Genomic DNA, 27,924 nt, shown 5'->3' on the forward strand with positions numbered 1-27,924 from the left:
ACCACAAGCAAATCTGGCTAAAAAAAAAGGAGAGGAAACTCATATAGGAGAAGGAGAAGTTGAGAGCAGCAGTCATAAAAAATCCATTGGAGGACACTGAATGGAGTTCCTAGTATAGTGGCTTTTCATTGGCTGAGCTATTGCCAGGGAAAGAGAAATCTTTTTTCCCCCGGCTGAAGTAAAGTAGTGTCACTTCCTACTGGAGATGCAAGATTATGTTTCTTCCTATTGGGAACTGTATCGTTCTTGAGTGCTACATGCTTGAGAGTTCCACATTCTGGCCTCCCAACCCCATTTCAGTGAGGTTTCCCTTTATTAATCTTCACGATGTAAAGCAGATAGGTTTTATTAGTACTTTTTTTTCTTTGCTCTTTTCCTCAATTCAGTGCACAGTACAGTTATCAATAATGACATTTATTAGATAGGGAAACAGATTCCCATTGCAATTTGTTGTGCAAGTTTCTTCCTTTCCTTTTTCACAGACTTCAGGGAAATGAACCTCCCTGAGAACTCTACCAATCTCAAAATATGTTATTAAGAAGTGTAGCAACTTAATTACCTTGGAATTTGTGTATTGGAATACATGACACATATTTTTTGGTTTTTAGTAAACTGTAAGATTCCTATGAGTATGCTTAGATGCAAGTAACAGAACTCCCTCTGACTGATTATTATACATAATAGTTTTTAATAGAAAGATTTTGAGAGACTCACAGTCATTAAGAGACTGAAGAATAATCTCAAAGTCTTGAAGCTAAGTTTTTGGAAAAGACCCCACAAACCATACAGTGCACCACTCTGAAGAGAAAATAACCTGGTGGCTGCCACAGTTGCCAAACACTGGATGCCACAGCTTGTATTCTGCTTGTACCTTAAGCTTCCTATGTTGGAATCTCCACCTCACAATCACAGCTATCCCCAAAAGGCCTCTGCTGCCCACTCCCCTGAAAATGGGATGCCCACGCAGAGCTGGATGACTCACGCTGATAAGTGTTTGCAGGTCTCTGGGTGTGCAAGCAAAGCAGGGAAAATGAGTTTTCCAGTTTCAGCCTTGGAGAGACGACACTGGAAAGGTAGAAAATTCCTCAAATGTTAGAATTGTGTTGAAAATATACTGAGGAGACATAAACCACAAAATATCCATTATAATCATCTCTACCATTTCATATAATTAATAGGTTATGGTTTTATAATCAACAATGATAAATTCTAGAGGCAGTTCTACAGATTTTAGGTGAGTGAAATGCTTGCTTTCTGTACATATTCTGTGGGCATTAGTGTATCTTTGAAACTATTTTTATTACTGTCAAGATTTTAATATTATGAAACAGCTCTTTATTATCCAACAACAAGAAATTAGGGAAGTTCTATGTTTTTCTTTTTTTTTTTTCTTAGAGTCTTAACTGAAGTAATTTAGGAAAATCTTTCAATGGTTATGCTAACTTTTTTTTTTTTTTTTTTAATGGCTGCACTTGTGGCATGTGTAAGTTCTCTGGCCAGGGATAGAACCTGCACCACAGCAGTGACCTTAGCTGCAGCAGTGACATTGGTAGGATCATTAACTTGCTGAGCCACAAGGGAACACCTAAATTAATTTTCTGAAATTTAAATTTCTTTACTTTTAAGGCAGTTGGTTCAAGAACTATGCAAAGAAATACTGTGATATCTTCCCTTTCCTGTCCACCAGCAACTGAATATCATTCCTTCAGATAGCCCATGACATGAGCTTCTTGTAAATTCTTCCAGAGACCTTCAATACACAAACAGACACAGTTGTAGCCACACTGTAGCATCCTATCCATATCGTCCTGTACTATTTTGCTTTTATTCATGGACTTTTATATATATATATATATATATATATATATATATATTTGAATATTACAAGGCAATTGAAGGAAAACTTTTATTTATTTTTTTCCTCAAATCTCTTATTTTTTATTACTCAATGAATTTATTACATTTGTAGTTGTACAATGATCATCACAATCCAATTTTATAGGATTTCTGTCCCAACATGAACTAATATATTTTGTATGTCATTCTGTGTCAGTACAAAACACATTTCTCATGCTTTTACAGTTGCAAAATATTATACTCTATGAATACATGAATTTAAAAGCAGTTTCCTAATGCCATACATTTAGATATTCCCAATCTACCATTATTAAAAACAATGCTGTTACAAAAAGCCGTACACATAGTTCTTTGGCATGTATGGGAGTTACCTATATGTTAGACTCTCAGAAGCTAAATTTCTAAGTTAAAATGTGTTTGATTAGATAACTCTTGCTCAGTTGTCTTTCATAGAGGTTATGCCAATTTTTGCTTTCAACAGCATGTACCTTTTTACTCATATCTTTGACTACACAGAGTGTTTTCAGACTCTCTGAGCTTTAACAGCCAAAAAGGCAAAAAATATTATATCTTGATGTAATTTTAATTTGCTTTTATTATAATGAGTAAGAATGAGCAAGTTTGTTTTTATGTGTTTAGTAAGAGTCATTAGCATTCCTTTTAACTTTCTGTTCATAGAGTTTTTCTACTTTCATTCTGTAAACTAGATTTTTTTCTTTGACATATAAGGACTATTTATTGTTTAAAGAAGTTAATATTTATTTGAAAGAAGATTTGCAAATTTTTTAGTCTTTCCATGGCCTTCTGATTTTGGTTTTCATGGTGTTAAGAAATTGCCTTCATTTTTCCTTTTTTTTTTAATGGCTGCACCCGTTGCATATGGAAGTTCCTAGAGTCAGGGGTCGAACCAGAGCTGCAGCTGAGGTATATGCCACAGATTGTGGCAACATTGGATCCTTAACCCACTGAGTGAGGCCAGAGATCAAACTTGCATCCTTAAGGAGACTACGTGGGTCCTTAATCTGCTGAACCACAATGGGAACTCTGGCATTTGCCTTCTGGCTTTACTTTTGGTAAAGTTAGGAAAGTGATATTTACCAAGAAGTATTAAAAAAAATTGGGGTGCCAAATTTGTTGATCTGACAAACATATCTTCTGATCTATGTGTCATATTAGCTAGATTTATTTATTTTCCTGAGGATATGTATAAGAACTCAAAAACTGCTAGATAAGACAAATAAATCCAATCATGATGTATGCATGCAAAGAATCTCACCAATTCCTCTTCTGGTCTTCTCTTTAAAACTCTCCAAAAGCTCTTCATTTTTTCTTAGGATGTAGTATAAGTGCATATTTATACCATGGACCACATGGTTCTTCATGGTAATTTTCTCACCTAGCACACCCCATGCACATACCCTAATTATCATCCAACTCTATCAGCAGGTCACAAAACTGATTTTAGTTCCTCAAGTGTCCAAACTCTCTCTTGTTCTAGTCCATCATAGTGTAAGTACCTTCTTTTGCAGTATTCTCCTTGCTTTAGTTATTCTCTTGATTCAATATTCCTATTTAGTCTTCTAATCTTTGTTTTACTTATTTTCTCTGGGAAATTCTTTTGAAAAAGCTCACCCCCAAGTCAACATTAAATACACTTCCTATGTCTTCCTATGGCATATTCTACTCTGAGAGAAACTTTTGAGGTTTGAGTATTCCCTGGGAGCAGGGATTATTTGTGAGCTTATTCGTTATTTTTTTTGGTAACAATTTCATGATATGGTTTAGAAATATAACATTTACTCATTTAAAGTATACAATTCAATGGATTTATTACATGGACAGTTACACAGCCATTATCACAATCAATTTTACAACATTTGCATCATCCCCAAAGGAAATCCCATGCTCTTGGAAGTCACCTACCCATTTTCCCTCATTCTCTCCACCGTAGGCAACCATGTAGCTGCTTCTTGTCACTATAGATCTGCCTATTCTGGACTTTTCATACAAATTGAATCATGTAATATGTGGACTTTTGTTCTTGGCTTTTTTCACTTACCATGATATTTTTAAGATATATCCATATTGTGGCATGCATTAGTACTTTGTTCCTTTTTATGACCAAATGATATTTTAATTGTTTGGATATACATACCATATTTTATTTGTACATTCATCAGCTATGGACCTTTGAATTGTTTTCCCTCCTTGACTGTTATGAGTAATGATGGTGTGAACATTCATGTACTGGTTTTCGTGGGGTGGGCATGCTTTTACTGCTCATTGGTATACACCTATAAGTTGAATTTCAGGGTTATGCAGTAACTCTGTTTGATTTTTTGAAGAACTGCCAGACCATTTTCTGAAATGACTACACCATTTCATGTTCTCACCAGTAGTGTGTGAGGGTTCTGATTTCTCACATCTTCATCAACACTTGTTATCTGTCTTGTTTATTATAGTCATCCTAGTGGCTATAAAGTAGTGATTTTATTTTGCATTTTCCTGATGACTAATGATGTTGAACATTTTACATGTGTTTACAAGCCATTTGTATATTTTCTTTGAAGAAATGGTTTTGCCCATTTAAAAAATTGGGTTATTTGTTGTTATTATTTAGTTATGAGTTCTATGTAATCCACAGGCAAATCCCTTACTGATATATGACTTGCAATTATTTTCTCACATTCTGCATTATCGTTTTACTATTTTGGTAGTGTCCTTTGATGCAAAGTGTTTGTAATTTTGATAAGTCCAGTTTTTGTATTTTTTCTTTTGTAGTTGGGAGTTTAGGTGGCATATCTAAAAATTCTTTGCCTATTTCAAGGTCACAAAGATTTACACCTATATTTTCTTCTAAAAGTTTCATACTTTAAAACATAATAATCAGGTCTTTGATCCATATAAAGGTGTGAAGTAAGAGTCCAACTTCATTCTTTTGAATGTGGCTATCCAATTTCCCAACATCATTTGCTGAAAGACTATTCTTTCTACATTGTATTGTCTTAGCACTCATGTGGAAAATCAATTGACTATGAATGTGAGGGTTTACTTTTGAACTCTCAATTCTGTTCTGTTGGTCATATGTCTGACTTTATGCCAGTACCACGTTACCTTGATTACTGTAGTTTTTTTATAGTAAGTTTTGAAACTTAAGTTTTTGTGCTTCAACTTTGTTCTTTTTTCAGATTTTTTTGGTTCTTCTGGGTCCCTTGCTTTTCTGTATGAATTTCGGAATCAGATTATCAATTTCTGCAAAAAGTTGATTATTCTGACAGGGATTGCATCAAATGGATACCCTTTATCAGGTTGAGAAAGTTCTCTTTTAGGTTATTGTGTTAAAAATTTTTATCATGAAGGTGTGTTGGATTTTGCCAAATGCTTTTTCTGAGTCTATTGAATGATCATGTGGATTTTGTCTTTTATTCTACTGATAAAGTGTATAACACTAATTGATATTTGAACATAAAATCTGCCTTTAATTCCTCACTTAGTCATGGTATATAATCTTTTTTATATGTTGCTGAATTTGGCTTTCTAGTATTTTGTTGAGGATTTTTGCATTTATACTAATGTTATTGATTTGTAGTTTTCTTTTTTTGTGATATCTTTGTTTCATTTCAATATCAGTGTAATACCTTATGGAATGAGTTGTGAAGTGGCTCCCTTTCAGTGTTTTGGAAAATCTTGTAAATTATTAGTATTAATTCTTTAAATGTTTGGTAGAATTTACCTATGAAGGATTTTGTTTGTAGGTAGTTTTTCTTTTAACCTCTTATTCAATCTATTGTTATGAGTCTAGTCAGATTTTCTATTTTATCTTGGGTCAGTTTTTGTAGTTTGCATCTTACTAGGAATTTCCTCATTAAATCTAAGTTATATAATTTATTTATATAAATTTGTTTATAGGAAATGGGTATTAGTTCAAATGTCATAGGCTCTTGCTGTTCTTATTGAGTTTTAGTGGGTTTTCTTGAATTCATGTTTCTTCATTTTCCCTATGTCCTTAGGAAAATTTTCAGAGGTTTAGGATTTTTTTAAACATAATTTTCACCATTATGGTTGTTTTTCTATGGAGCAGGTCTGCAGGTATCCCTAGACTACCAATATGTAAGTAAAATTCCCCTTGTTCATTGTTTTATCCCCAGTGTCTACCAAAAAGTAGGCATTTGACAAATATTTATTGGATCTGTTCTCAGTAGATGTTAATTCTTAGACATGTCTTCAAGAAGAAGATAAAAACTTCCAATTCTGTGACCATCTTGCTATTTTCTCTTCTTGTGATGTCCTCAGGGCTAGCTGCCATAGCAGAAACTCAACTAATCTATATTATGTTACCCATTAGAGTTGGCCCAATTCTCTTCTCTAGTCTTTCACATTGATGAGCCTGAAAAATCATGAGTGTTGTCTCCTCCTTAAAAAAAAAAAAAAAAAGAAAACTGATAAATTTATTTGCTCCCTTTGTCCTAGGTTTATTTCCTAATCTTGATATTTCAAGTCTTACATCTTAACACACTGTGGAAAGAACAGTAATGGTCAAATGAATTAGCAAAAACAGCATTTCTCTTCAGGGACTGCAGAAGGGTCAGATTATGCTATTAACTTCTTCCCAGTGCACTTCCCAGTTGGGATTTAAGGTGCCAACCCTATTATTCTCTTTATGAGTTTAGAACTAATGAAAAATTGACATAGATACTGAAATATCAATTGTATCTGTAATTGCAATTGGCCCAGATGCCCGGGCTGCGCACCATACTAATTAAATTGGAATATCTGGTGGGTGGGGTTCATTCATTCATGGTGTTTAAGCTCTGCAGGTGACTCCAATGTTCAGTGAAAGCTGAAAAAGTGAGTAGTCCAAGGACCCACTGCCACAGAGGAAACTCAACTAAGTTATATTACATTACCCATTAGAGTTGGCATTAGAGTTCCCTGATACCTTGTTGGACATGCAGAATTTAGAGTTCCATCTCAGAAGGTTAACAATATTCCCAGGTTATTCATGTGCCTGTTCTAGAAGCACTGCTCTAGAACAGTACTTAAACTTTAGCTATGCATTAGGATCCCTTAGAGAGCTTGTGAAAACACAGATTCCTGGGTCCCAACTCCAGGGTTTTGGATTCACTAGGCCTGGGATGCAGCAGGACACAATGTTTTTAACAAGTTTACAGGTGCTGCTTATGCTGCTGGTACATGGGCCTCACTTTGTAAATTGGCATTGTTGACTCAGGTGTACTCACTCCTGAATAACAGGAGTGGGAGGAGCAGCTACACATTCCACAGCGCAGAAGGTGAGAAGGGAGCCCATGCTGTGTGTGGCCAGTGACCCTTCTCCTTGTTGCTTGGTTTTATGAGACAACCTCTTTGGAGGGGAAGAGTGAATGGTGTGGAAAGAAGGTTTGAGGATCTAAGCTACTTTTGGAAAAGAAGAATCATCTCTTCATGTAACAAGGTAGGAACACCCAGAAAGGGCAAAAGGATTCTCCTCTACTTATCCTGGCCTTCCAGGGATGAGATGTATTCAGAGGGAGAGGAGTTGCAGGCCTCTCTTATTACACCACACATATGAGGTAAAATTTTAAGTTGAGGAAAAGATTCAGAAATGACCAGGGAGAGAAATTTAGAAGAAACAGATGCAAGAGTGATTCTCAGTTGGTTTTCAAGTGCCCATGCTCTCTCTTGCCTGTGGTTTTCACTTCTGTTGAAAACTACAGTCATGGAATTATAACTATACCTATGTCCTAAGAATTTTCTAGTGTCAGAACTCCCTCTCTCAGAAGGGCTATGAAGTCTGTGTGTGTTTTCTGTGTGAAAACTACTAAGAAACACTTCAGCTTCTTGTAAATGTTATAGCGTATAGCAGCTCTTGATTAATGGTGACTCTAGTAAGAAAACTGCTTCTGGTGATATTGCATGTAACATATGGGAACATTAACTTGTGTAGCCATTTAGTAGATTTTGCTAGTTTAAAGGAAGCAGAACAATTATGGCATCTCTCAGTTTGAAAGTCTTCTGCACCCACACACATATCATGAGGCTCATTATGTTTTGCCATTAATGTTAATGGGATTTAATGTACAGTGGGATGAAATAGGCCCCTGACTTTGCAAGCTGAAAGTGGTTTTGAAATCAATGTTTAGAAATCATAAAACACCTACTTGTCACAGAGGCTTTTGACAAATTTCCTTAAATTCCCTAAATATATTCACTTATGTGCTTTATTAATTCAGACCTACAATGCTTAGGTATCAGACACAGGAAAAAAAAAGTCTGATGTACATGTTTTTTAAAAAATGTAAAAAGGGGTCTCTTTCCATTTGAAGCTCAAGTCTTAAAACAGGTGTTCTTAAGTACAGGCTCACCTGTTTTCAGTCAAGCTTTTACTTGAAGCTTTTAATTAGAAATGCAGCTAAAAGCACTCTGAAATAAATGCTTTAGCTGTGGCACAGAAAACTCTGTAGGAGTTTAACCCAGGAAAGGGGCATAACTTTAAGGTAGATAATGAATAAGAGAAATAGCAAATGGAGAAGCTTAGTAAGGCAAATAAAATTTTAAAAACTGTCAGGTATAGAGATGAAAGATTTAGGCAAAGGGCTAAAAGGAACAGGCAGAGGAGGTCGTGACAAACACTTATTGATAATTAGTGTCAGAGTGCACTGGGACTGTGAAAAATAACAGGGGACCTCAAAGAGAAGTGGAGTTCCTGCTGTGGTGCAGTGTTAATGATCTGGCTTTATCTCAGAAGTGGCACAGGTTCAATCCCTGGCCCAGCTCAGTGTGTTAAAGATTCAGCATTGCTACAGCTATGGCATAGGTTGCAGCTCTGGATCAGGTTCGACCCCTGGCCCAGGAACTTCCATATGCCACAGGGGCAGCTGAAAAAGAAGAAATGTAGGTCAAAGGAGATTGACAGGAGGTGTGGAATGTACGAGAGTATGGGACAGAGTGCTGAGATAAATATATGCGGTTCATAACAGAAATCAGATCTTGTCTCAATATAATATGTGTTACTGCCTTGTCAACAAGAATAAACATGCCACAAGGTGGTGGGTAAGGTAATCGTTCTTGTGATTAGAATATGCAAACATACATATCCCTACAGTGTGGTGAAAACTTGAAAGCTGGGTTGGTGAGCATAATTGTGTTTCTAAATATTTTAAGAGCTGTCAAAAAGAAGAACAATTGGGTTTATTCAGAGTGGAGCTAGTGCCAAAGGGAGTGAATATACACATAAATTCTTTCAGAGTGAAAAAGAAACATGTAAGGTACTAAAGCAGGGCCTCTCAGGCAGCCCACTGGGGCAAATTCCAGCTTTGGTACTTTCGTGCTTTGCCACTATGGTCAGTTTAGTGTGTTTGAGGTTTTCAGGTTTAGAAATGGAATAATAATTACCATATAGGGTTGTTATGTGATTTGCATAAAGCACCATATGTAAAGCATCTGGCACAGAGTTGTTTGAAAATAATTGGATTTCTCATGAATACCTCAAAATGAAGTACTACCCTGGAAATGGATCTCATTTGAATGCATTGTACTTCCCAACTCTTCTATTTACCTTTCATGTCTTCCCTTAAATATTAAACTGCTTGAGTCCCCTGTTCCATAACAGCCTGAACTTCCCTAATACAGAACTTCAAACAAAAACCGATTACTGAGAGTCATATGTTGTTAGTTTGTAAATTCAGTGAATAAATGGATAAGGTTTGTCTTGGCAACAATGACATCCCTAAAATCTGACCTCCCAGCACAATGCCTGGCATTTCTCAAATTTTAGAAAGAATGGATGGATGTTGAATTCCTGCCCATTCCAATTCTGCTTCCCTAATTGTTGTCTTCTTACCTTATATGCCTTGACCATTCTCAGTTTTTTAGTGTTGTAACTCTTTACGTGTCTTTATTCCTACCTGTAATTTCAGTGCATCATCAAGTACCTTCAATATTTGTTCATGTACTTGTCTTAGATTTATGTCTTCTTATTTTCATGCCATCAATCCAGCCTAAGTTGATCTTTCTTATTTTATATCTAGAAGATGAAATGGCTTATCACTTGCCTCCATCAGTTCACTTATCAGCACCTATTACTTGTTTATGTATTTCATAATGACGAAAGTATCCGCCAAATGTTCATGGTCTTCATTTGAACCTATCTCTTCATTGGATAGTATTATCAAAAAGTAGTACATTTTATTAGAGGAGAAAAATGTTTTAGTTATGACAAGTAAAAGCAGAATGGGCTAACTCAATGAATCCAATGAACACTTTTGGAAAAATTAAAAAAAAAAACTCTCTTGAAAATTTTAGAGGGTTTATATTCTTGACTCCACAGAAGTGAGGTGAGGCAAGCAAGCACAGCAGTAGGAATTCCATTAAATGGAGAGGATTTGGCTGAGTGACTTTTGTTGATGTCACTCTCAGATATTTGGTTAGGGGTCTCCTCCTCATGGTAATGCTATTAAGAGAAGTTACACGTAAAGAAAGTTAACAGTAATTGGGGGCAGAACAGCATATGGTCTAATTAATAGCTCCTGATAAGTTCTGGGGAAGTGTTTGAGAGATGTTGGATCATGTCACCTAATATCATGAAGGTATAAACCCATGGCTGTAGTGAGCCTGAGAATCAGGGCTGCAGGGACACTCCAGCCAGCTGGTCTCTCCTGCTGATGTCATCTCAGCATAAATGAACTGGATGAGCTTACTATAGTCACTTTATCTCACATGTGCTGAAGGAAATATTTCTGCAGGGGAATAAACCTCTGTGTATAATGACTCCACTATTGTCCTTTAAATATTTTCTCTTGCCTCTGTACTTTTACACATTGCTCCTGAGCCCCACATACGGTACCTGCCTTTCTGAATACAAAAACCTTATATCCAATGGCTCAGAACACAGATATGCCAGGAAATCCTTCCTGATTAGATCTTCCTGACATTTCATGCTTCTTCTTGGCACTGTTTCCTGCCATTTTATCACCTGTGATCTGTGCTTGCCAATCTGTCCTTTGGAATCTTGCTTTATGTATTTAATGCCTTGTGATCTTAATTTGATTTACCCTTCTCAAGGATAGGAACTTTTTAAATTATCTTTCATGGCATCAAACACCATGGTTGGATCCTGTTTGTTTTCTCCATAGGTATTGGCTTGTTTGGGTTATACTTGTTACAATAGCCACTTGCACCTTTACAGAGTGTGTCACTTCAGTTAGTAGAGTATATCTGACATTTGGAAAATAAATCTTAATGATAAAGTGTTTTGCTTCAAGGAATCCTATATACTTCAAGCCAAAATCCTTGTTTTCCAGGTGAGGAAAGTCAGAACCAGAGAGTTGATGTGCTTGCTCAAGGTCATTGAGAACAGAAATTTTTACCAGGGTATCCAGACACATAGTTGGGAGCAATTTTGCTGGAGTGCTTGCTTTGTTACTGATAAGGTTCAGGTGCAGCTGTGTTGGCTGGCAATTACCTCTGCCGGGTTGAATCTGAACACGTTCCATAGCAAGTGTTGTGTGATAAAAAGAGGAGACAGAATTTGACCAGTATAGGCTGAAATTAAACTGAAAGGAATATGGCATGGCTATTAAAAAGTGTTTAATTTTATAAAACCCAGTAGATCAAAGTAATTATAGAGCAATAAAAGGTGAGCTGAAGCCTCAGATGGACGCAAGGAAAAGATAAGGCTAGACTTTTTAGAACAGCCACCTTTCCTCCTACAAAACATTTTCTGGTTTTGTTTTCTATTGTCTAGTTCTTATTAAACTGAATGAGTTGCAAACAAAGCTGTGTTAATATAATGTGTATGCAGTATATTCATGAGTACATCTTTCTTTTCATAAAGAAAAGGCATCTATTAAAAGAATACTGATGTTGCCCTAAGCTTTAAAAGTTTTCTACTTATGTGTGTCAGTTATCCTTATAGCATATTGAGAAACTGGAATTTTAATCACTTATACTTACTTATATATAAGTTTCTCCCCTTTAGAATACACTGCAAAAATATGAAGTGAGGAAGGAAAAAATCAGTTGTTAAATCTTACCGCCAACACTAAATATAATTTTCATATTCTAAATGTAAGAATTACTTTTTAAAAAAGTCCTTTAAAATTAGGAGTGATTCCAAGTGCAAGTAAGGTCACAATATGGATATTACAAACAACAGTTTTGAGAAATGGTGGGAAAATTTTTATTGCGTTTCTTATACATAGAAAAGTCATTATTTTTAGTGAAATTTACAAAAACATTTCAATCCTACTCTTAGAGACTAAAACTAATTACAGCAAGAAATAGCGGTTTCAATTTTATACAATGGCTAGTTATGAAGGAGAAAAAAGTGAGAAGGAGAAAGGAAGAAAATGGAGTTGGGGAGAAGAGCTGAAAAGCAGCAGTAGAAAGATACAAAGGAAAGAGAAGCAGAGATGGAAAAAAAGGCAGAAATTCGGAGACACACAGACACTGAGACAGATCTTCCAGGGATAAATAAAATCCAGCCTACATAGTTTGAACTATTTAACCTTTCTAGAATCAAATTTATGGAGAGCTAGATTTCAAATTAAGGGTGAAAAAACATTTTTCAGCTTTTATTTTCTTTTTGTTAGTTGTACTACCTTTGGGGAGCAGACACTCTTACAATGAAGAAAATCAGAGTATTGCTCATTTTAAATTATTTTCTGGATCATGAACATTCCTAGGTATTTTTAAATAACCTTAAATAGTTTCTAGTTTTTGTTAGTGGGAATGTATGGAGAACCTGGGCATCGATGTTGATGTGATCATCAGGTACATATTTCGGGGATCAGATGACAGGAAGCAGAGGTCAGGGCTGGTCTATGAAGGCAGGCCTCCCTACCCTGGCTCAGTGTTGAGCTCTGGGATGAGAGCAGGGGTGGCTCCTATTTGACTTTACCCTTAGGTAAGTCATTTGTCTCAGTTTTGGTGAATGTGACTATTTTGCCTTTGCTTTTAATGAAGCTGTGAGGAAACAAAAGCATATTAATATAAATGTAAATATAACTCTTAGGAAGAAAAAAAAGTTAAAACAGGCTATAAGTAGCAGTCTAGCAATACATTAGGACTTTTAAAAATTAATCATTCACTATTTCTCCCTTTTGAATTGTATGAATTCCTAATTTCCTTTCTTCTTTCTTGAAAGATCCAGAAGTTTTACCCAGTGTAACCAATTACCCCTTCCATTCTCTCTGTAACTTATAATGTGTGTATTTAAAAATCTGTACATTTATGTATAAAAGTATTATAAACATACATAAGTAAAATTCTGCTATACACATACACATAGTTTTTTTTTTTTTTTTTTCTTTCCTGAAAGAGCAAACTTGTTGCCAGCCTAGTCTCCCCTGAGGTGACCTGGCTCTTCATTTGGAAGAACAGGCAGGGCATCAAGGAGGGGTCAGTGAAGAAATGATGCATGATTTTAAGTAGGAAGTGATTTAATACAGAGAATTAGATGTTAACAAAAAGCAGACCTGAGCTTCCAGTAATGACTCCCTAGGAGGATTTCTACCTTTAAGACATCCACTTGTATCGAGGTTTCAAGACATACCCTGCAGCTGTCATCCAGGGATAAGACACCAGAACTGATAGTAGATGTTGCAGCTACAATGGTTTCTAATGCCCTAGGATGGAGAAAGGATACTGGAAAACTGGACAGTTCTAAATTTGCTCCCTAGAAGAAAGAGCTGAAGGGGAAGGCAGAGAACTCTTATATCACTTCTGGCTTCCATATCTCACACATTCTAACTTATACCAAGAACATAGCTTCAAGAGAATTCAGGAAGTTCAGTTTCCACAGCTCCAGCCAGAAGGGCGGAATGGTAATGGAGAATACCAATTCACATTTTCTATGACATAGAGATGCCATTAAATAGCCTGGTGAAAGAGGACTGGTTAGATAGCACTTTTATCCTCCACCTTCTAATGCATGTGCAGAAGTTAGACTGGAGTTGGTGATCCCTTAATTTTGGATCCCTTGAAATCAGAAGCATCATTTTAAAAAAATGAAAGAATATGTTATTCCGCATAAACCCTGAATTTTAAGCTCTTCAAAAATTTTCACGTAATATTGGTTTTTTAATCAAAATACTGATAAGGGACAAAAATGACTGGAGAAGTAGATAACTAAATCTACTCCTGTGAGTCTGAGTCATTCTTTCTTAGTAAAGTTGTGAATTTTGGAGGAGATGAGTTTTCTGATGGTGAAACTTGAATAGAACTCACATGCTACCTTATAACTTCTCTCCTTTCACTGCTACCCTAAAGTATCATTTGGAATGACTACCACATATGAATACCTTCCAAACTATTAATGAAGATGAGATAGTTTTTCAATACTCTAGCAAAACAACTTTGGAGTTTATCTGAAAAATGGCTTGTTTGATTCATCAGTGAAGCATCCTAATTATTGCTGGTGTAAAAAACACTGCCTATAAGGATTGGTATTTTCACACAAGGGAGCCCAAATGCGCTCGTGATAAAGAACAATAATGTTGAGAGAAGAAAACATTGTGGGCAGCATGGAATAAAGACAGGGCTTTGTTCTTAAGTTCCAGGAGGACCACTAATTAGAGCCATTTGTAAGAGAAATTTTTACTTATTTTTAATGAGTGATGTTGTGTTTCTGGTGACATTTTCAAAGTGTTTTAAGGTATTTAAAAAAAACTACAAGTTACATGAAAATGAGGTTTTTAATAGCATTTTTTTGTGTATTTTAATCCCCAATTTTGTTTTGCTTCTCAGATAAAATCTCTGAATGTTAATCATCTAAAACAGTAGACTGCTTTATGAATTACAGCATTAAAAAGAGAAAATCCTGATATAAAAATGAATCTTTAAGTCATATTTTCAAACTTCAACCAAATGAATTCTTTAGTTAATATTAAAAGAGCTTAGCCCATGACATCATCTTCAATTATGTTCTCAATAATATACCTTAGATACCGCTTGACCATTTCTCTGTACCCATCTAGTATAATGGAGATAAATGGACAATTGCTCTTGAACAGTCAATGATGCTTTTATTGAAGCACTTGCCCTGTTAGTCTAGTTCCAATGTCCCATTATAGGGTAGAATGAATGTTCTCGCATAGCAGTTATCCAAGTTGTGATTTTGTTTCCTTATAATCATTTGCAATTGTGTTTGAAATAAGCCATAATGCAATTTTCTCAATTGAATATGAGCTATTTTTAGAAGTGTAAAAGCTCTGATTACAATTTTTATTTTATCCCTTAGCATAAGATGGGCATCTATGTTTAATCATATTCACAGATTATCTCAATGGGTTGAAATGTGTTACATTATCTTTAAATAAATGAATGTCAATATGTTCCAAGGTAACAGAAGTAATTGCATATTGATAACAGTCATTATTGTAAGTCATGGTCTCTAGGAGAAAATGCACTTGTAGTTTTTAATAAGGTGCAATATTATAGTCTATTTTAAGATGATAGTTTTTTGTTTCATATAGACTGTAGTATCACTCTCATATAGCTGGAAGACCCTACAAATGGGTAAAAATGCAAAATATACACCTAAAAGTAACAAGATTTCATAGTCTTTTGAAACTGGATGGATGTTATGAGTACCTTAGCAGAGCAAATATGAAATTGCCATTATCTGTGACAGACTCTAAGAACTTGCATCTACTCTCCAGCTAAAAAAGATAACAGGAGCTGAGCCATTGTCCTGCATTTTTATAGCATGAGATTTTCAGATTTTTTTATGGAGGCTTATTGTAGTGTGTGAATTCAATCTGGAAAATGCTCCAGGAAAATACACTATCTGTCCCCTTTCCAAATATGATAAAAATTTCATGGAATGGATGGGGGGAATATCAGAGCACTCATTTTCTGTAATCTGAGTTTTTACCAAATGAGTGGCTTGTCATTTGGATCACCATGTTGCATGACTCTGGGGGGTGCCACTCAAATTATATTGAATATAGTTAAGGCCCCCATCACCTTCTGCTATGCAAACCTGTGTGGCCATCCACAGTAGCCATGGATGTCATCATATTATCTTGAAGATATTCTCTAGGTTGAGCAAGGAACAGGAAAACACTCTTAGCTGATTTGATATAGAAAGTGTCCCAGCATTAGTTGTTTATTGAAGGAATGAGTACTTTTTTGGGGGGGGGGAAGCATCTTTTCATAATTAAGTATTTAATTGTAATCGAGAGTACTAATCTTAAATATGAGAACTGAATTTTAATCTCATGTTACTACTAGCTGAGTGATACTAGATGGGTTATTACATATCTTGGCCTTACTAGTTGCCTCTCTAAAATGTAGAATTTGACTCCATAAGGGGTTTGCAAACCTATTCTTACCAGTGACACTCCTAAGAAGGACTCAATTGGGATACAATTACATTGCATGATTGACTTTCCTTTGGGTAAGTTCTAGATCCTTGTTAAGTACAAAAAAGTGTCAACCATCGAATTGCCAAAAAGTATTTTTTTCTTCATATTCAGACTACATGCAAAGTATTATCTCATACTTATTTTGTATTTACTTTCAGAATATATATTTATATGCCATATTCTAAGAATTTTGAAGGACTCCTAAAGTTGCTATTTCAGACTATGGAGTCAGATCTATTTTAAATTAAATTTTGGCCACATGCCAGCTGTTAATTCTTAGGCAAGTTAAAATTTTCTTCATTTGTACATAGTGATAACATAATCCATCTCCAAGTGTATATGGAAGATTGAATAAGATAATACATGCAAAATGTTTAGCAGAATTTTTGACCCCAAGTAAGTGCTCACACTAAGGCTCTCATTCTATAGAGAAATTGTTTGGAGAATATTTTTCCGACTCAATTAGAGAAAGGATGGTGAAAGAAAGGAACTTTTATATTTTTAGGACAATGTCTCCAGCTTAAGAAGCCCTGCAACTTCCTTTCTCCAGGTGGAGCTTTCCAGGAATGGAGCTTCCTTTGGGATGGGGTCAGTTTTACCAGAGTACCAATTCAGGAAGAAAAAGGATACATATTAACTTGGAAGAAAGATGCTCCAAGGAATAAAGTGGGGGGAGATGAAAACATTTAATTTTGATCCAAGTCTATTTATAATTGCATTCTCCTTCCATTAAGTAACTAATTCTTGAGTACTTGCTGTTTGCTAGTAGTGCTTCTCATGGATTGTTTTGTCTAATCTTGACAACAACCCTATGAGGTAGGTGGTATTATCCTTGTTTTACATATGAGGAAATCAACATACAGAAAGATTAAGTTGCCTAAGGTTATACATCTATATCATTGAGGAAGGGTTAAAACTTAGACAACAGAGCTCATACTACTTAATAACATACTCTACTGCCTTTCATACTTGAGATCTTCCACTTCAGAAGAAGAATAAGATGTGAGGGAGAGGATAGAGAAAGAGTGAGGTTCCCACTGAGCTTTGTTATGTGGGGAAAATATTAGCATATCACCTATGTTCCAAGAAATGAATGTATCTAGAATGGTGTGGTAAATTTGAGTTGTTTTAAGTAGTAGTATTAACTATCTATTATAGCCTTATGATGGGTAGTGTATACTTCATTGTTTCTTGACTTTGGACTTGATGATGTGATATGCTTTGGCCAATGGGATGTTAGTGGATGGAATATGAGAAAAAGGTTGGCTCTTTCACGCCTATATTTTATCACCAGAGGAATTTGCCTTATTAGCTATTGGCAGAGCACACCTGAACACACTGTGCAACCTAGTGCCAATCCCAGCGAATCCTAGCCTTTGGGAGCCAAACCCCAGCTGCTGCATGTTTATGAGAATAAACACTATATGCCATTGAAGTTTGGTTGCTTAGGCATTAGGCAGGATAATTAATAGATTACAATTTGTAGCTATTACTGTGATCTCATTAAATAACAATATCCCTCTTCAAAATTTAACATGAAAATGCAATAACCTTTTTGCCCCAAGTTTTATCACTAAAGCATTCATTCAGTTTAAAAATAGTTTGTATTTAGAAGTGAGCAGTTAGGAAGTAATTTGGGAATGAATAGGAAATGAGTAGGAAATTGGGATGATGAGAAAGAAATGGTCAATCTGAGGCTTGAGTAGGCAAAACAAATATACAGACAACATTAAAACCACAAACGATAAAGAAACAAACACTACTGAAAAGATACTTAACAGGCTCAAATTGAGTGGTCCAGAAATAAGTTGGAGATAATAGTTGAAGAATTTTATTTTCAGTTGTATTGACTAATTTTCTAGCTTTTGCTGTACAGAAGTTTACCACCTAGGAAATCTGAGCTTGTACATCCTTTGACTTTTTGTAACCAAGTGTTTAAAAATCTGCCTTGAAATTAGAGAATTCAGTGGAGGATTCTCATTACCACAGTTTATAATTACATTCATTCCCACAACAGTTATGTATGTACCTGAAGAAAAAAATATCACTTAAAGTTCAAGTTGATTAACATCTCAGCCTTCTTAGGGGTAGGTGTGTGTGTAGTACTGGTGATAGGGGTGTTAATGGCATCTTTTATGATTATATGTGTGTGTGTATGTGTGTGTGTGGTCTGGTGTGGTGTGGTATCCTTTTATGCTTAGAGACTGGCGGGAAGAGAGGAGAAAAAATAAAACTAAAAATTCTTTGTGTATAGCCAGACATTGTGGACAAGGGCTAAGCTGCCCTATATGAAAATGTAATTGAATTTGATAGGTCAAACTATCTTTAGTAAGAAAGTAAATTAAATTAAATAGATGTCAGGGTAACCACAAACTTTAAGGTGTAATGAAAGTTTGTATGTGTTTCCAAAATGTTAAACTCTTTTGCCCCAAACCTTCAGTAAAGTCTGCAACTCATAGAAATGCCACTCTGAGTAATTTTTTGAGAGGGTGAGTGGGTGGTAGGAGAGAAATGATAAAGAAAATGAACTAAGTAAGATATGTAATGTCTGAGTCAATAAAGCATAGAAAGAAGAGGTTATCTGTGGGTGGTGGTATGAGAGAGATTTAGAGTCCAGTGGAAACACTACCTGCCTATGTGGTATTGATTCTTAGCTGTAGCTGGAATCACCTGGGGAGCTTAAAAAAAAAAAAAAAAAAAAAAAAAAGAAAAAGAAAAAAAAATTGTTGCTTTTGTCCCACCCCCAGATATTCTGATGTACTAGTGTGGGCTCTGGGAATGTTTAAAAGCTCCCCAAGTGATTCTAGTTCAAAACTAAATTCGACTATCTCTACTTATATCTGTAGCAAAGTTCTTCACCTGGCTACACATTAGAATCACCTGGTAAGTAACGAAACCAATGCTGGTACCCTAGTCTCAGAAATTTTGATTTAATTACCTTGGAATGGAGATGAGTTGTCACATTTTTCAAGCTTCCCATGTGGTTATTATGTATAACCAGGGTGTAATCATACGGGGTCCTGGAAACATTGGAATGGCTCTGTATATGGAAAGGATGCCCCAATCAGTATGAATGTGGGATGATAGAAGGATGGAGAGATGGAGACATAGGCCCCCTTCCAGGAAGACAGAACCTTTATTCCACTCTGGTTATCGGTTAGAATCCACATATCCAAAAATTTCTGGATGAGTATGAAGTGACAAGGAAGCAACAAACAACACAATACTGGTGCCTCATCTGGATTCATGAGTGCTATGAGCCCAGGATTACATTCAGAATTGCAATTGATTGTAGGAAAATGAGTCTTTAGAAATAATTCCCATAATTCTGGGATATTGTGTTGCCAGATTTGGCAAATAAAAATATAAGATACTAAGTTTAAATTAGAATTTCAGGTAAATTACTTTTTAGCATGTGTGTCCTATGCAACTGGGATATACTCCTTTTAAATATTTCTATGAAATTCAAATTTAACTCTGTGCGATGTATTTTATGAAGAAACCCCAAGGATAGAGAGCTTGAATTTGATATTTAAACCTTAAAGGATAATGAGATCTTGGTGCTGACTGATAATGGGTTTAGAAAGCACCCGCTGGATGCAGGAAATCATGGTAACTCCTGTAGAAGAATCTTATTACCTAAGATTTTTCCCTTGGCTTTCTGTAGTTTAAGATATACTAGTTCAATAATTAAGTGAGAGTATTTTTATAAGCAGCAAACTTTCCCAAGAGCTCTAACCTACTATTTAACTCAAAATTCCATTTGTAAATTGCATGGTTCTGTGTCACACTGGCAACACAAGAGAGTACCAAAAAATACAAAAACATGTTGAAGATGATTTTGGTAATTTTTAAACAGTTTTTCAAATCCACTTCTTTCCCCCCCACCCTGAAAACATATTCAAGTAGTAGAAAAAATGTTTGGTCTTGCTTAAAAAGTAAAACAGAATAACGATCCTCATTCTCAGCTTAATTCAGTAACAGTCAAGTTAGGCTTATTGCTTTTCATTCTTTTATAGGAACTTTCATCTCAACCGTATAGATATTCATAGCTTGAATAAAGGCATGCAGTTAGTGATATAGCAGATAGTCACTGACTAGAGAGTAACATGTTAAAGATTTAGTTTTGGGTGTGTTTAAAAAAACACACCCAAAACTTCAAAAACATTGAAAAAGATAGTTCTTCTGAACTCTAACAGGAATATAATTGTAAAATATTTTATATATTTTGATTCAAATTTTATACTCCATATATTACAATAAATGATTCTCTTTAGGAAGTAAAATGAATTATAAAGATTAATATATCAATATTTATTGATACTGACTAAATGACAATAAGACATTATTGATTAATCCATAGGAGGTAATTTAGCATTTGATATTTACACACCGGTACACATTTTAATTAAGACTGTTGAAAAATGAATGAAAGAGGAAGAAACCCTGGAATGTATATAGAGTATTTAAAAACCTGAGTAGGAAATTGAAGGTCTTGGGAATGCAGGTGGTGGCTTAATTTCTTCTAATTGAAGGTCATGACTTTGGAAGATAGAGAAGGAACTGAGAAGTGAACAGCTGGCTCTGTAGATGGTGCTGAACAGAATTTAGTTTTCTGGACCACAATGTATGATACTAAACTAATGCTCCTGGCAAAAGAAAGAGTACATCTAATGAAGAGTGGAAAGAACATGCTTGGCAGAAGATTTGCTGACCGGAACAAGAAGGCATTGATATATGAATAGGGTAGAAAAAAGGACCAAAACAAGCTGTTAAATTATACCCTATGGAGGAAAACAAGCTGACTTAGGAAGAGTAAAAGTAATGGAAGATGACTAGTAAATCAAAAGGACAGGAAAGAAAATACAGGAGAAATATTTGTGGCTTTATGCATTTATATCCCTATTCAGATAGTATAGGTAATGATAATATTTTAAATAAAAGGGAAAGTAGTATTTGAAGGCTTTCAATATGACTTTATGGGAATGAGAACTTTGGCTGAGGAAAGTTATTTGATCCTGAAATGCCAGTTCTTACTGATTCTAACAAAGAAAGCTTAGAATGTAAGGTAGGACCTATAAAATTGGCCAGTAAATTCCCTGGTAAGAGAAACTCTGGAAAGCATAGGAAGTGACTCTATAAAACAATTAAAAGTACTGTAGGAAGAGAAAAATGGCATTTTTCTAAAGACATACACTTTTGGTTTCTCCCCCTTCACTTCCACTTGGGCAACGAGATGTCTACAACAAATTTCAAAAAACCCAAGGAAGGTACAATACAGCTCGAAACTTGAGGGGATGGAGAACCCCAGATCCCAGTGTTAGAGAGTATAGCAGAGAAGATGATGATTACTGACCTGACATAGTATCCACTGGGAATGTGGTTGAAATGTACAGATTTGGAAGTAGGCAATTTCAGGTTTTACCTGTCTCTTCTCACCTGCTATGGGCTTGACAGATGTCAAAAATCTAGCATGGAAAATTTATAACTTATTTTTTCCCCATAGATAAATTTAATTACTATTCTGAGTTTCTTGCCTTCTCAATGTCAGAAAAATTAGTCTGCTCTCATCCGGTTGGACACAGTTATATCACATTAATGACTCCTTAGTGTTTTGGGGTGGAAACTACATCAAAGTCAGTGATCAGTTATTTCAGGTTTCAAATTCACTCCATGATATAGGAAACTCTGTTCACCTCCCTCTGTGGCCTTGGAGTTGATCTGCAGGTGCTTGGAATTATCTACTGCTGCAATGTCAATGGAACATTAAGAGGCAGCCACTTTGCTGATTTCCTTCTTCTTTCTGATGTGCATAATCAACCAGTCATAGTTTTTATTTTTTGGTACATTTGCATGAATGGCCAATACCAGTTTACTCCCAATCTATAATGACCCTCCTGCCTGCTAGATTTCTGTTTATGTTCTTATATGCTTAAAGGCATGGGCCTGCTTACGCTAGTCCCCTGTGTTTTTCTTAGGGCTATAGAGCATAACCATCACAACTTCTATTTCTTGGAGTTTCTGATGTGGTGCAGTGGGTTAAGAACCCAAATGCAGCTGCTAGGGTTGCTATGGAGGGGAGGGTTCAATCTTAGTCCCAGCACAGTGTGTTAAAGGATCCAGTGTTGCTGTAGTTGTGGGTCGTGACTGGGATTCAGTCCTTGGCCCAGGAACTTCCATGTGCTGAAGGTGTGGTAATTAATAATAATAATAAAACTTTACTATTTCTTTTACATTTAATTTATCCTTTTTCCCTCCATCCATGCCATTGTGTGGTAGAAAAAAAGACAGATTTTTTTTTTTTTTTTTTTCCTGGAAGAGTTCAAGACACAGAGCTTTCTACTCTTGGGTGTCCAAAAATATGAGTCCTCACCTCTATCCTGTCTTATTGCTCTCTCAATCCAGGCCTAAATAAGGGAGCATTGTATACCACTTTTACTCCAATGTGTGTTCTCTTCTTGTTTTCCATTTTCTTCCTTTTTCAGTAGCTTTCTTCATCTTTTTGGGGCTGGAAAGTAAAACACTTGCTTAGTTAGCATTTCCCCCCCAAATCTTTCTTAAAATTAGGCTCCTTCTTTAACAAAAAAAATATTTTACTCCTTTCACCTCAATAATCTTGCTTCATTGAAGCAATGCTAGACAGGAATGCTTCAAGTGTTTAAGGTACATACTTTTAAGAAAGAAACAAAAAATTTCATATATCATGCTATACCAGGTATGTTTTAATTCCAAGTAGACTTATATTCTGATAAATTTATATTAAAGTCATATAAAAGTCTTTATTAGCATGCTTGCTTATAATTTAAATATTCCAGAAGGACATATTTATCGGAAAAACAACAATCTATTGACTTCTCTACAAGTCTACCCACAGTGCAGTTGCCTGTCAAACAGTAAACTGTACCTTTTATCATAAAGTTTTTCTAATGATTAAATGTTGATAAAATATCTACCTTAGTACCTAAAAAGTACGAAGTCTTCAAGATTTCTTAGTAGCTATTTTATACTGTCACTGAAATCTTGGGATCTTGGATAGAAATACATTCTAGAAGAACAGAGAAACAAATGAATAATTTTGGAAGTATTAAGTGATTGCTGGGAAAAATTGCCTTTTGCTCATATCCATTGGCCATCAAGAGTTTTTGACACAGTGTTCAAATTAATGCAAAAATATTTCTTAATCTGTTTTATATTTCTTTACATGTTGAATTACCTTCCAGATCTAAAAAAAAAAAAAAAAAATGGTTAAGCTTAAGTGAGGTCATCGAAGAAGAGTATTTTTTAGGAAAGAAGTATAAAAATGTTTACTTAAGTGATTGTTGGCATTTGTGCTTTTTATTGTCATACAGTGATCTGTGATGTACTTAAGGAATAGTTATGGTTTATGGAAGGATAAATCTGGTGGAGAGGCTTCTTTAATGTGCATATAGATTACTGTTTTGCTTACATGCAAAATAAATGACACTAAGATACTCTCTATGCAACTACATTTCTCATTCTAATTTTGTGACTTCTCTGGGTCTCAGTGACCTGTGGTGTTACTGAATAGTGGTGTTTCTGTGTGGAAGTGAAGATGGGTGCTGGCAACAAGTCCTTTAGTAGAGCAGGTCTTCATAGCTAATTATTTCCCTGCTCTGGGAATCCCAGCCATATTGAGATGGGTAGGGAACAACTTTAGATACAATTATAAATGCTATCTTTTGTTGATCAGGAGACTTTCTTTTCAGGGCCTAAGAAGAAATGAAAGGAATCACAGATTTTTTTCAAACCATCATGGAGCTTTTGAAGACAAGGTATAACAGTTAGGTTCTGGATATAAATAACAGGAAGTGGCCATAGCTAAAATGTGAGCTTGGTTAAAGGATATTAGGGTTCATGGAAACTGTGATGGGATGAGAGAAGGTCTGAAATAGTCAGGAAACAAGGGCCTCATTCAGGACTATAACCCAAATATTGTCGAGGGAACTATGGATGGTATGGCAGGTAGTAGGGTTACATACCATAGGCTTGGTGAATTGAAACACAAAAAGAAATCATAAGACAACTTAATTTTTTCCTTTACTTTATAACACCTCTAGATTATATGAAGTTGCGTTATTTAAAAGTAGTTGAATTAAATGGGGTGACTTTTAAAAATTAAAGCAATATATACTATTGTAGCTAATACAGTATAAAAGTATGTACTAAAAATACTTCACTTTTAACTTCACAGTGCAAAAATGTCTTCCATTAAAAATTTGGACTGTTATCTTTAATCCATTTAAGAGCATGTAGAACTATAACAAAATATGCTACTCTCTAACCTGATTCTTCATTCAGTAGACTATATAATTTTGTTCATTTTAGAATGTGTAGTTCTATCTGATCATTTTAGAGGCTTCACAGCACTGAATTGTTTAAAAACCACAATTTAGTCAACCAAGTCTATAAGAGATATTCAGTTAGTTTATTTCTAATAACAATTTTGTACTATGTTTCTGTGAATATTTTTCTTTCACAGAAAGAAATATATTTTTTTGTGCTTGTATTAGTTTCTCTGGGCTATTATTTGGGAGTAGACTATTGGGTCAAAGGGAGAAACATATTTAAAAACTTGAGTTATTACCCATTGACTTCATAGAAGCTTGGTTCACTTTACAATCACAGTAACAGTATATGAGAAGGCCTAATTCCCTATATTTTGGGTGTGTTTACTATTGTGTACAGATAATTTTCAGTGGAACAGTGTTGTTCAGAGATGGCTGACTAGATCTTTCAAACTGCTCCATTTTTTTTTTTTTCTCTCAAAATATCTGAAAGCAGAAGAATAAGATCTAAATAGCACTTTCTAAATTTTAGGTATTTTTCTACAACTTTGTTAATTAAAGGAATTAAAATATGTCACTAAAATGTAAGTGGGGGAAAAAAGGCCAACTTTTTAAAAGTACTGGAGACTGAATAATTTGATAATCATTGTTATTAAATCAGTTAAGTGTTTTCCTGAAGAATAACTCAGTGCCTGAAATTTTAGGACACTTTCATTTTTTAGTGCATTTGAGAGAATGCTAAAACAAAATGTTACTTTCTTCTATAAAGAGACAAAAAAAAAAAGTCTTAAGAAATTTAAGTGTTCTATACGTCTAATTATTTTCCTTTGAAAATAACATGTTGTGTTGAAACTTTCCTGTCTAATAAAAAAGTAAAATGTAAAAAAGTTAATGACCTAACTAATCTTTGTAAGAATTTCTACAAATTATGAAGGAATAGTTACATATCGTATATAAATAATTCAGCTATTTCTTTATAGTAAACATTTTTAATACCACTGGGTAAACTGGCTGCTCTTTTTTTTTTTTTTGGTATAAATGCAGTAATTCTGAAAAAATAACTTTCTTGACATTGTACTGCTGGCATATAATTGTCATTGATGTATTCAATTATACATCCCACACAGGGATGAGCATATTTGCTATATGCATCTGGTATTTCATTTTCTTTTATGCTTTAGCAACATAAATGTGAATTTAATAAAAAGAAAAAAACAACCTGCTCAGGTGGCTACCTCCTTGACTTTGTTTTGTTTTTTGTTTTCATCTTAAGAATAAACATTAGAAAGGTGACAGGTCATTGGGATAAACATTTCAGTAAACTTGATTGATATTGTACAGTCTGGCACATCTTTTGGGTGCAATTTCTAAAAGGATAAAAAAGAAACATTGAAGAGAAGGTGTTTTCAGGGTCGCATATTTGCTACAAGTGTGTTCAAGGCAGGAGAGGAAAGCATGTTCTGGATTTGCTTTAAATACAGGATTGTGTTGAACCATATTTATTTGTTTGACCTAAATTTTCATAAAGCCACACAAGTTTAATTGACTATTGTGATATAGTAGAAAGAACATGGAGTTGAGCTCCACAGGTCTTGGATTATAATTCTGGTTTCTTTGTTACCCACTAGCCTAATAATTTTGGTCACTTTACTACCTTGCTGAGCCTTGGTTTCCTAATTTCTAAAATGGAGTTAATAATACCAATTGCAAAGAACTGGTATATGTTTTAGAAGAAACATATGGAATCAACTAGAATCTGGAAGGTATTCAATAAATGTTAGTGTCCTCCTCTTCTTTCAATATCCACTCTTAAGTCTTACCTAACAAGCCAGTGAATCATAAAATTTTCTTGAGCCAAGTGGTATCTGTACATTAAAATAGAGACCCTTAGAATAATTATTGCACCCTCTATGAGCCTCAGGGACAAATCTCAGTGAAGCCTCAGGAGTTTTTTGACTTTTTTTTTCTCAGCTAGTCATGTTTTAGTGAAATAATCTTCACGTTCTTAGTGTAGATGTCATTGCGACATAAAGGACCTCTTCACCTAAAGCCATGTATGACTTCTGTGTGCTGACTATACCAAAGTGTTAACTTAAAATGTATCTTTAAAACTCATTGAGCATTAATAATTACAGTGTGATATTAAGGTAGTTTTAACAAGTTCTTTATTATTACAGAATCTTCATATGTTGTGAACCATTTTGTGAACCACTCAAGTCTTGATAAGCAACAATGCCCTATTCATTTGCTGTATATCTATTTAGTGTTACTTTAAGAAGTTGTTACTGCTTAAGTTAGGTTCCTTACACACAAACCAGTTCTTCAGAACAGACTGTCATTTCTTTATTGCTCTCTTGTTGGATGTTGATAGCACCAGTCCACAGAGAATGTTAAAAAATATTCTTTATTGTCCTCAAGAACTTAGCCCTACCTTTGCCATCCTTACTCTTAAAAGATCCTCATGCTGTTATGGTGACTTGCAAACTGCCTCCATCCTTTCAATCCATCCTATGACTTACTTCAAATATCCTGTGTCCAGTTGGTGCTCAGTGGATGCTTACAACTTTGAAGAAAATTTCCCTAAAGCCCACCTTCAATTATTACCATAATTTAATCAAAAATCTTTGCTGGCTTCCTGTTTGCTGCTAAAGCTCCTCAGCCATATATTCAAGACCCTCTGATGTAGCTTTTCTCACTTATATAGTGAAATGTAAAGCAGAATTTGATGCAGAAGAATTCTGAAAGTTTCTGTGGTATTCAAAGTTGTAAAACTGTATTTTATGATCTCAAAAAAATTAAATTGTTCCCATTTGAACCTACCCAATGCAAAGTTTAATACTGGATAGAAGAAATAATTACCAAATATATGTTTTGAGACTTTGTGTCTATTGCATTCTATATTGATAGACTTCAGGTTTTATTTTTCTCCTTTAGGTACCTTAATATTCTAATCTTTTGTTATATAAACTGTATATTTTCTATATTTATTCCAATATTGAGGCCAAAGCCCCTTTCTAAGACAGAAAAGGGACTAAGATTTTTCTATCAGAAATGAATTTAAAGACTGTTGTAGAAGACAGAGTACCTTCATGAGCTCTTATGTCCATTTCACTTTCCTTGTATTTCATTTTTCATTTTCCTGGTTAGTGTTTATTATTCTCCTTTTCTAGAATAGATTATAAATCCTTTAGGACCTGAAGTCATTTGCCTATGTACACACAGACAGTAAATGGCAGAAGCATAATTTGAACTCAAATCCTCTTGCTACCAAATATAAATTTTCTCTTCTATTCATGCTGCAAAAATTACTAAAGTATTGGCTCTCTTAAATACTATAAACCTAATAGATCATCTACTTAGGAATATGAATGGAAAACATTAGCACTGTAGGTCAT

At 34.9% G+C, this 27,924-nt stretch overlaps 1 long non-coding RNA gene across 1 annotated transcript in view; it reads left to right on the forward strand.

Annotated features, from left to right (window-relative positions):
• Nucleotides 1–7,131: 7,131 nt before the first annotated feature.
• Nucleotides 7,132–27,924, forward strand: part of LOC146396032 (uncharacterized) — a 141,809-nt gene continuing 121,016 nt past the window's right edge. The window contains exon 1 of the long non-coding RNA XR_014829445.1: nt 7,132–7,309. This is a non-coding gene — a long non-coding RNA (uncharacterized LOC146396032). The remainder of the gene's footprint in view (nt 7,310–27,924) is intronic.

This window comes from Sus scrofa, chromosome 15, assembly GCF_054392235.1.
Source record: "Sus scrofa isolate SSC_HxYL_T2T_F1_AM1 chromosome 15, Sscrofa_HxYL_maternal_Yorkshire_Landrace_v2.0, whole genome shotgun sequence".
NCBI lineage: Eukaryota > Metazoa > Chordata > Mammalia > Artiodactyla > Suidae > Sus > Sus scrofa.